Consider the following 7,952-nt stretch of genomic DNA (forward strand, 5'->3'; position numbering starts at 1 on the left):
TGGGGTCACCTCCATTTGGGGGGGCGGGAAGCTTTGCCTCAGCTGGCAGAAGCTGAGATAATGGTCTAGGGTCGGGTAGGGACCTGGGGAATGACTAACCTGACCCAAATGCTCCCCTGGGCAGGAGGTGAGGCGGGGTTCCTTTGTTCTTGGGGACAGGAAGGCTTGGGGGTTCACGTCCTAACTTCCGACTATGGAAGATGTCGCTTCCTATTATGTCAACTCTGTGGCCCTCGACACTAGGAATTACATGATCGGTGGGATAAGAGGGTAGCGAGGTGCGAATTCTTTCCAAATTGGGTGGGGTGGGAGGGGACGCAGATTGCAATTCTGGCATTATCACTGTCTTGGATTTTGTGGCTTTCGAAAAGTCACTTTCCCTCTCTTCCGTTCGAACATGTAATAACTCCTGGCTGTGAGCAGCACACTGTGTGGGCAGGAACGGATACACTCCGCTCTAGCAGGGCTCACGCAGGGGTGGAGGGGGGTAGATTGGTGAGTGGTGGTGGAGACCAAGTTCTGAGTATTGTGCGGGCTGAGGCCGGAGGGGGTGGGGTCAGACAAGGCTTCTGGAAGATGGACGTCCTAGCTGTGACTTTGGACCTAGGAGCTGACATGAAGTCTGAGCAGGAGTCAACAGGACACACACATCGGTGGGAAAGAGTGTTCCAAGCAGTGGGAACAGGCAGGCAGGAGGCCTGGCATCCAGAGAGACGCAGGAGTTTGGAGGAACAGAAACAATTTCAGGGAGAGAGCCGCAGAGTGAGGGAGAAAGCAACAGAGCCGACCCGGGAAGGAATCCTTGCGGAGGAGGGCCTTCATCCCGAGAACAGTGGGAAGCAGTTCAAGGGTATAGCAGGGCCTGGCTCCATCCTATTGCATTTTAGATCCTTTGTTCTACAGCGAGGGTGGATGAGAAGAGGCAGGACTGGAGACTGGGAGCTGGGGCGTGAGGAGCACAGTTCCAGCGAGGGGTCTGGACGACTGACACTGCCTGGGAAGGAGAGGTGATGACATGGAGTTGTGTGGGAGGTACTGTGGCTGTGACTTGAATGTAAGCAGTGAGGAGAGAAGAGTCCTGGTGGTGGCCAGGTTCTGCAGCTGGATGGAGGGTGGAGGCTCCCCTGGAGAAGTGAGGACGTGGGAAGCAGGTTTCGTGTAAAGGAGAACTCATCTGTGGCCACATTAATCTTGAGGTGGGTCAGGAAGGCTGTTGGATCCAGGAGCTGGACCTGGTACATTAAAGCTTAGGCCAGACCTGGGACCTGGGCAGACAGACTTGTGTGTCAGGGGAATAGAGATGACAACCAAAATCTAAGAGGCTGCCTGGGAAGACAGCGTCCCTGTGAGAAGAGAGGCAAATGGCAAAGCCCGAAAACAGTCTGAAAGGCAGATTGCCTGGCTTTCAGTCCTGGTACCACTCCTAACTAGCTGTGACATTTGGGCAAATTGCTCAATCCCTCTCAGCCTCAATGTACTCACCTGTGACAAGGAGAAAGCTGTGGCATCGACTGCACTGGGGTTGTGATGATGACATGAAGTAACGCACAGGAAGCACTTAGCACAGAGCCTGGCACTGGTGGGTGTGTTGTTTACAATAGTCTGTCCCCAGATCCGCTGTTCCCCCTGTGAGGTGAGGGATTTAAGCTATGCCTATTTCCATTCTATTTTCTTTCCTGTCTTTCCTCTTGGGACACTATTAGGTTTATTCCTTCTCCTTTTAATCAGAACCCACTTGTCCTCTCTCAGTTGTGGAAGGTGCCTGCATCTAGTTATTTCCCATCAGCCTCATCCTGGGCTCCAGCAACCCACAAGCCACACCCCAGTGCCCATAGGTAGCTGTCCAGGGCCCTCGCTAGAACAATTGCGCCCCCCAAACTCCACTGAAGGGCATGTTTGCTTTATAGGTTTGTTTCATTTGCTTCTCACCATGCCATAAACAGAGCTCGTGATGTCCCTGTTTTGCAGCAGAGAAAATCAATGTCCTGAGCAGAAGTTGTATGCCCAAGGTCAGCCAATGACAATGCTCAGACTGGATTCTAGGTTTAATTTAGGTGAATCTGATCTTCCATCTGCAGATTGATCTATGTATACACCAGAGAAGAATTGACGCTTCTCTCGCTGACCCCAATCTCTCATTCTCTGCTGGCTTGCAAGCCTGCTGGGCTCCAAAGGAAGGGGCCTGAAGTACGCATGATGTAATCATGGGTTTAATAACACCCGCTGGGCTTCCAGCCATTAGAGGATGAGGCTATGTGGAGGGGGCCTCTCTGGCCCATTTAATCCTCCAATCCTTTAAATACCAACAAATCTGTGTCCTGTCTGGAGCCAGCAGCTGGCCCTTGAGTGGAGGGGCGTCCAGGCTGGCAGGGAGCCAGGCTATCCTGAAAGAAGTTGAAAAGTCCCCCCAGCCTAGTGGGATATGAGTCCTTCTCTTTCCCGTCCCATCAGGACTCTTAAAAACACCATCTGTATTAGGTCTCACATTGCACAGAAACTCTGGGGGGTGGGAGGTTAAGCAAAGTTGGCACCAACTCTTGGCTACTGAGAGGTACACATTTCCAGGGATATTGCTTGCAACTCTCTGGAGACATGGTGCCTGCATACCAGAAGGACAGATGCTCTCAGCTCTGAGCTGCCATTTTAATGAACAGCATCAAGGAACTTTTCAACGGTAAAAGTCCTTTGGGATTATCCAGCCCAGTGGTTTCAACTTTTTTTTAGCAGACGTTCTTACTCTTTTTCAATTACAACTGTATCAGATACTTTTTAATGTACCACCTTTTAGCTCCTCTCAGCCACACCTGTCTTCCAGGTCCTTGCCACTTGTTTCATTCCAGCACAAGCCAACTGCACCCCCACCCCTTCTGAAATTCTGGCCTCAGAAGTGCAGGAGTGTTGGACACTCCATGGGGTGAACCTTTGACCAACAAGAGACAGGAGTTGGCAGATAAATTATTTTCTCTTCCTCTTTCTGGATGAACAGCCCTCAGCTTCGCACAGCCTCTTTCAAGAAGGTCCCACAAGACCCAGAATCAGCTGACGCTCATGGTGGCCAGCTCAGTAATGCACTCTTGTGTGCTCTTCCCCCTTCTCTGTCTCACCCCCACTTTCCTCACTTCAACTTTTTTAGCAATGCACTTCCTCATAAAATGTTAGCGCAAACGCTTCTGCCTCAAACTCTGCCTCTTAGGGAACCTGGGCTAAAACGGCATCTTACAAGGATGCTCAGTGTATAAAACAGATACAAGGAGGTCTGCTCTGAGTGAAGAGAAACAGGGCCCCAGGTGCCATCTCTTTTTCTCCTATGGTTTCTAAGATGATGACCTCAATAGGGCTCCCTGGAAAGCCTTTGCTTTTATCCAATTCTGTCAGCTAAAGAAACTGAATCCTAAAGTCACACAAATTAGAAACAAAGCCAGGACCAGAATCCAGACTCCTTACATGTAATCCAGCACTCTTTCTATCAAGTCAACTGAAGAACTTAAAACATGTTTTTCTTTTCGTAAAACATCTTCCTGCACTGATCTGCTCCCCAAAGGCTTAGAAGGCTCCTGTTAGATTGCAGCCACCACCAAGGAGGCATGACACACTGACCCCTGAACTCACACGCTGCGAGCCAAGAGGGCAAAGGAAATGGAACAAGGAAAAGCTAGTTATGTCAGAGAAAAGGCCTGATTTAGGTACCTCTGCACATGGAAATGGATGATGCATGGCTAGAAGGCTGCACAAGAACAGACCTCAAGGGACTGGGGGAAGCATGAGGGCACACAGAAAGAGATGGAGACTGGCTTTTCCTGTCAGCTGGTATCACCTGTAGGACACCCTTCTCCATGCTGAAGTCGCCCTTTAGGAAACTGGAGGGTGCCCAGGAGTCACGCTGTGGGGGAAGAGACAGAAGGAGGCTTTCGCCTCACGTTGCTTTTAATAAGATTCTTGTGGTTGTGACTGCTGGAAACAACTGGGGACAGGTTGATGACAAAATGGGATTTTCTAGCATAAGGTTACAGGGGCATCTTAAGGATGCCCCTGTAACCTTATGCTAGCTGGGCTTTGGGTACAGACAAGAACTAGTGGGACTTAGAGAACCCCAAAACTCACCTCTCTCCAACTCTGTTTCTGTTTCGTCTTCTCTTTCTGAAGACTGGCTTTCCATGTGTCCTAGGGAGCATGGCAGCAAATGGCCACGGCCAGCAGCTTCCAAGTTTATCTGTTTTCCTTCCAAGAGATAAGCAAAATGAGCCTGGACTCTTCTGGGCCCAATTCTGAATTCCCATGGGGGATTCTAGTTGGCCCAGCTTGAGGCAGGTTCACCCTGGGCCTGTCAGTAGGGCCAGGAGGTGTACAGTCAGGGCTGCTCCCTCTTCACCAGACAGACAAGGGAGGGAGACGAGAGCAGCTCACTGCCTTGGGCTTGCACCTGTAACAAAAGTCCCAAAAGAGATTCTGTTCTCTTTCCCCTTTCCTTATTGGAAGAGATCGCTGTCTTCTACATGTAGTTATAAATTCAAACCTTGTCCAAATCCTGCCTCCCGCATTGCAGCCCAGAGCAGAATTGCTCCCAGGTAGCGCCTTCCCTCACATTGGCTGCTGAAAGCTGGGAGAAGCTGACAGGGTCCCAGGGCCTGCCACTGTCCTAATGTCTCATCCTTAACACTCACGTGAACACTAGCAAAGTTTACTTCAGTCTGGTCTTAGACTCATTTTTTAGGCAGGTCAGTGGGCCTCAAAAGAATTCCTGAGGACCTGCCTCTGAGCCTATGGTGGGAAAGCCTGATGCAGGATTCTAAAACCAGAATTTACATGTTGTTTTCTGTTTCAGGAGTTTATATGTTCAAAGCCCAGAAAAGAATTCAGGGTATTTTTCTTTCACTCCTATCAACTAACAATGACCACACAATTGCTATGTGCTATGCCCTGGTCTCAAGGCTTTACGTGTATTATCTCCTTTAATCCTTACAACAGCGTAGGAATTACTTTTATCGTGCTTACAGACAAGGAAACTCAGGCATAGAGAGGCTGAATCATCCACGCAAGGCCACATGGCCTGTCTGTGGCATAGTGAACCAGGGCAGCCTGCCTCTGGGGCCTGCACTTTCAGAAACTACTACACAAATGGCCTGAACAGACAAGCCATACAGGCTTGAGGGAGATTTTTTCCACGGCCATAGCAAATAATGAATAGTATCTGCTTTTAAAAACAGTTTAAGAATTATCAACTCTGAAATCTGAGTGGTTGGACTTTGCAAGTTAACCATCTATTGGAGTGTCACAGAGACCCAGAGCTGTTACTTTTTAGAAAAGCTTGGCTTTTCCTGGAGGCATCTTCATAGGCCTAATCTTTTAAAAGTAGGAGAGCCATTCATTTGAGTGGACAGCCATGTTGCTGAAAGCGAGGGCTTTGAAGAGGAAAGCTTTAGGTAGGATCTGGCCCCAGCTAGGTTGATTCAGGGCTGTGTAATCCTAGAAAAGCTACTCAAGCTCGCTGAGTCTTGGTTTCTTTACCTATAGAATGGGGATGATCTCAACAGCCCCATCCAAGGTTACTGGGAGGCTCTGAGAAGGCGGTAGAAGCTTGACGATTGATCGTTGTCCTCATGGCAAGAAATGTGTTTCCCGGAGGGAAGCTCAGGGAAGGCAATGCTTAATCCAAAGGAGGCACTAAGACTGGAAGTTTAGCAGCAACGTGGGGTCATCTGAGGAAGAAGTTCCTGGGTCCCCTTCAGATCCCACCAGATGGTTCAATATCCACCTGCCCCACATCAGAGGAGTGACCCTGAATTCCGTTTAGGGTTTTGAACCTATGGGCTCTCCAAGCAGAAAATAGCACATAAGTTCTGGTTGTAGAGCCTGTATCAGCCTTTCCCACCACGGGCTCAGAAGCAGGTCCGAAGGAATTCTTTTGAGGCCCGCTGACTGCCTGAAAATTGAGTCTAAGATCAACCGTAAGTAAACTTCACTAGTCTCAGGTTTATTGAGAGAGAAACATGATAGCTTCAAGTCACTGTTTTTGTAAAAATCAGCTTTATTGAAGTATAATTTACATGTAATAAAATTATTTAATTTTAAGTATCATTCAATGAGTTTAGACAAAGGTATACTCTCATATAACTACCACCACAGTTATGACACAAAATTCTATAATTCCATCACCTCCAAAAATTTTTCTTTTGCCCCTTTGCAATCACTTCTACCACCCTCAACCCTTGATAACCACTGTTCTTCTTTATGTCATTATAGTTTTGTCTTTTCTTAAATTTCATATAAATGGAATCATCTAGCTTTTTCTGTCTGGGTTCCTTCACTTTATATTATGCTTTCGAAATTCGTTTGTGTTGTTGAATGTATCAAGAGTTCAGTTCTTTTTATTACTGAGTAGAATTCTATTGTCCAGATATACCAGCATTTGTTAATCCATGCACCAGTAGGAGGGCATTTGAGGTGTTTCCAGTTTGGGGATATTAGATAAAGCTGCTAGCAATGTTCATGTACAAGTCTCTGTGTGACAGATGTTTCATTTCTCAAGGGAAATACCTCTCAGGTAAATGGGATTGCTAGATCACATGGTAAGTATACATATAACTCTATAAGGAACTGCAGACTGTCTTCCAAAGTAGTGAACCATGTCAAGTGATCTTTAATTTTAAAAACTTCCAATGTTCTGTGTCTCAGTAGGAGTCAAGAAAGATTACCTTCTGGACTATAGCAGAGGCAACCCCAGCAATATCACCCTAATGACGAATTAACTCCTATGGCCCTGGAGGTCCCTTATCCCTGCAATTTGAGAATGAAGCTCTAAACCGGGTCATTCACCCCTACCCCATATCTCATCTTCCTCTGCGCTTCCGTGATCTTCCTGTACTGGGCTCAGGTCATGGCAGTCTATACATAATGTATGGACTGTCTGGGAATTAAGTTTCCACCCAAAGCAAAAAGTCCTAGTTGCCTGACTTTAACTATTCATTTGTTTGGCTATAGGATCCTTCATTGAACAATGGGCAAGTGATAATTATAAATGGACCCAGCAGACAAAGCTGGATCCCTTTTCCTAGTTAGACGATTAACCAGAGCCAGTTCTCAGTTACCCAATCAGTCAATAAGCATTTGTTGAGCTGCACCACAGAGCCAATATTTCTTGCAACCTTACTGTCCTTGCCTGACCACTTCGTGGATATTGTTATTGCTCCTTGACAGATGATTAAATGGAAACTTGGAGATGTGAACCAACCTGCCCAAGGCGACCCTGCTGAAGCCAGAATGGAGTCCCAGGTCTTTCTGCTGTGCCAGTCCTTTCTTGGGGAACTTGTTAGGTAGCCAGGAGGTGGGGCAAGTTTAACACGTATAAAATAAGACAATCCATTTTCACTCACGGCTTTCCTGAAAACAGTTGAAAACACTGATCCTTGCATAAAACTCTGTTTTCCCCAGATGAACATTGTTTGAGTTGGGATTTTCTTCTTGATTAAGGTCTTGACATAAATGAGTGACGAAAATCTCATATAAGTAAAGTTATTACAAATATAAACCTTTTAAATAACTTATTAGTGAAACTGTCCTGTCTTTATGAAATAGGCACGAAGGTATTGTAGACATTAATCACACAAGGGGCCCTGGATTTTTTTATTACAACATGAAAAACTTTAGTATGTGTTTAATATAATACAAAACGAATATGCGAGATGTAGTGAGAAGTAAACAATTAGAAATGTTTTTATTTATGTCGAGAAAAGCATTGGGAGAAAAATTCTGATGGCTTTGGCCTCTTCATAAAAACTGGACTGAGATTTTGTATATGACCTTATTTCTCTTTGATCACGTTCTTACTCTCCATAGACAGGGTCCACAAATGGGCACCGGGGGTCTTTGAACCACCTGAAATTGTATGTAACATGTTTTGAGGATATTATTTTTCGTGGAATTTCTAGCTTTCATCAATCAGATCCTCAAAGGTC

The sequence above is a fragment of the Rhinolophus sinicus genome, chromosome 3 (genome assembly GCF_057876585.1).
Source record: "Rhinolophus sinicus isolate RSI-liver-muscle chromosome 3, RSI-T2T, whole genome shotgun sequence".
Taxonomy (NCBI): domain Eukaryota; kingdom Metazoa; phylum Chordata; class Mammalia; order Chiroptera; family Rhinolophidae; genus Rhinolophus; species Rhinolophus sinicus.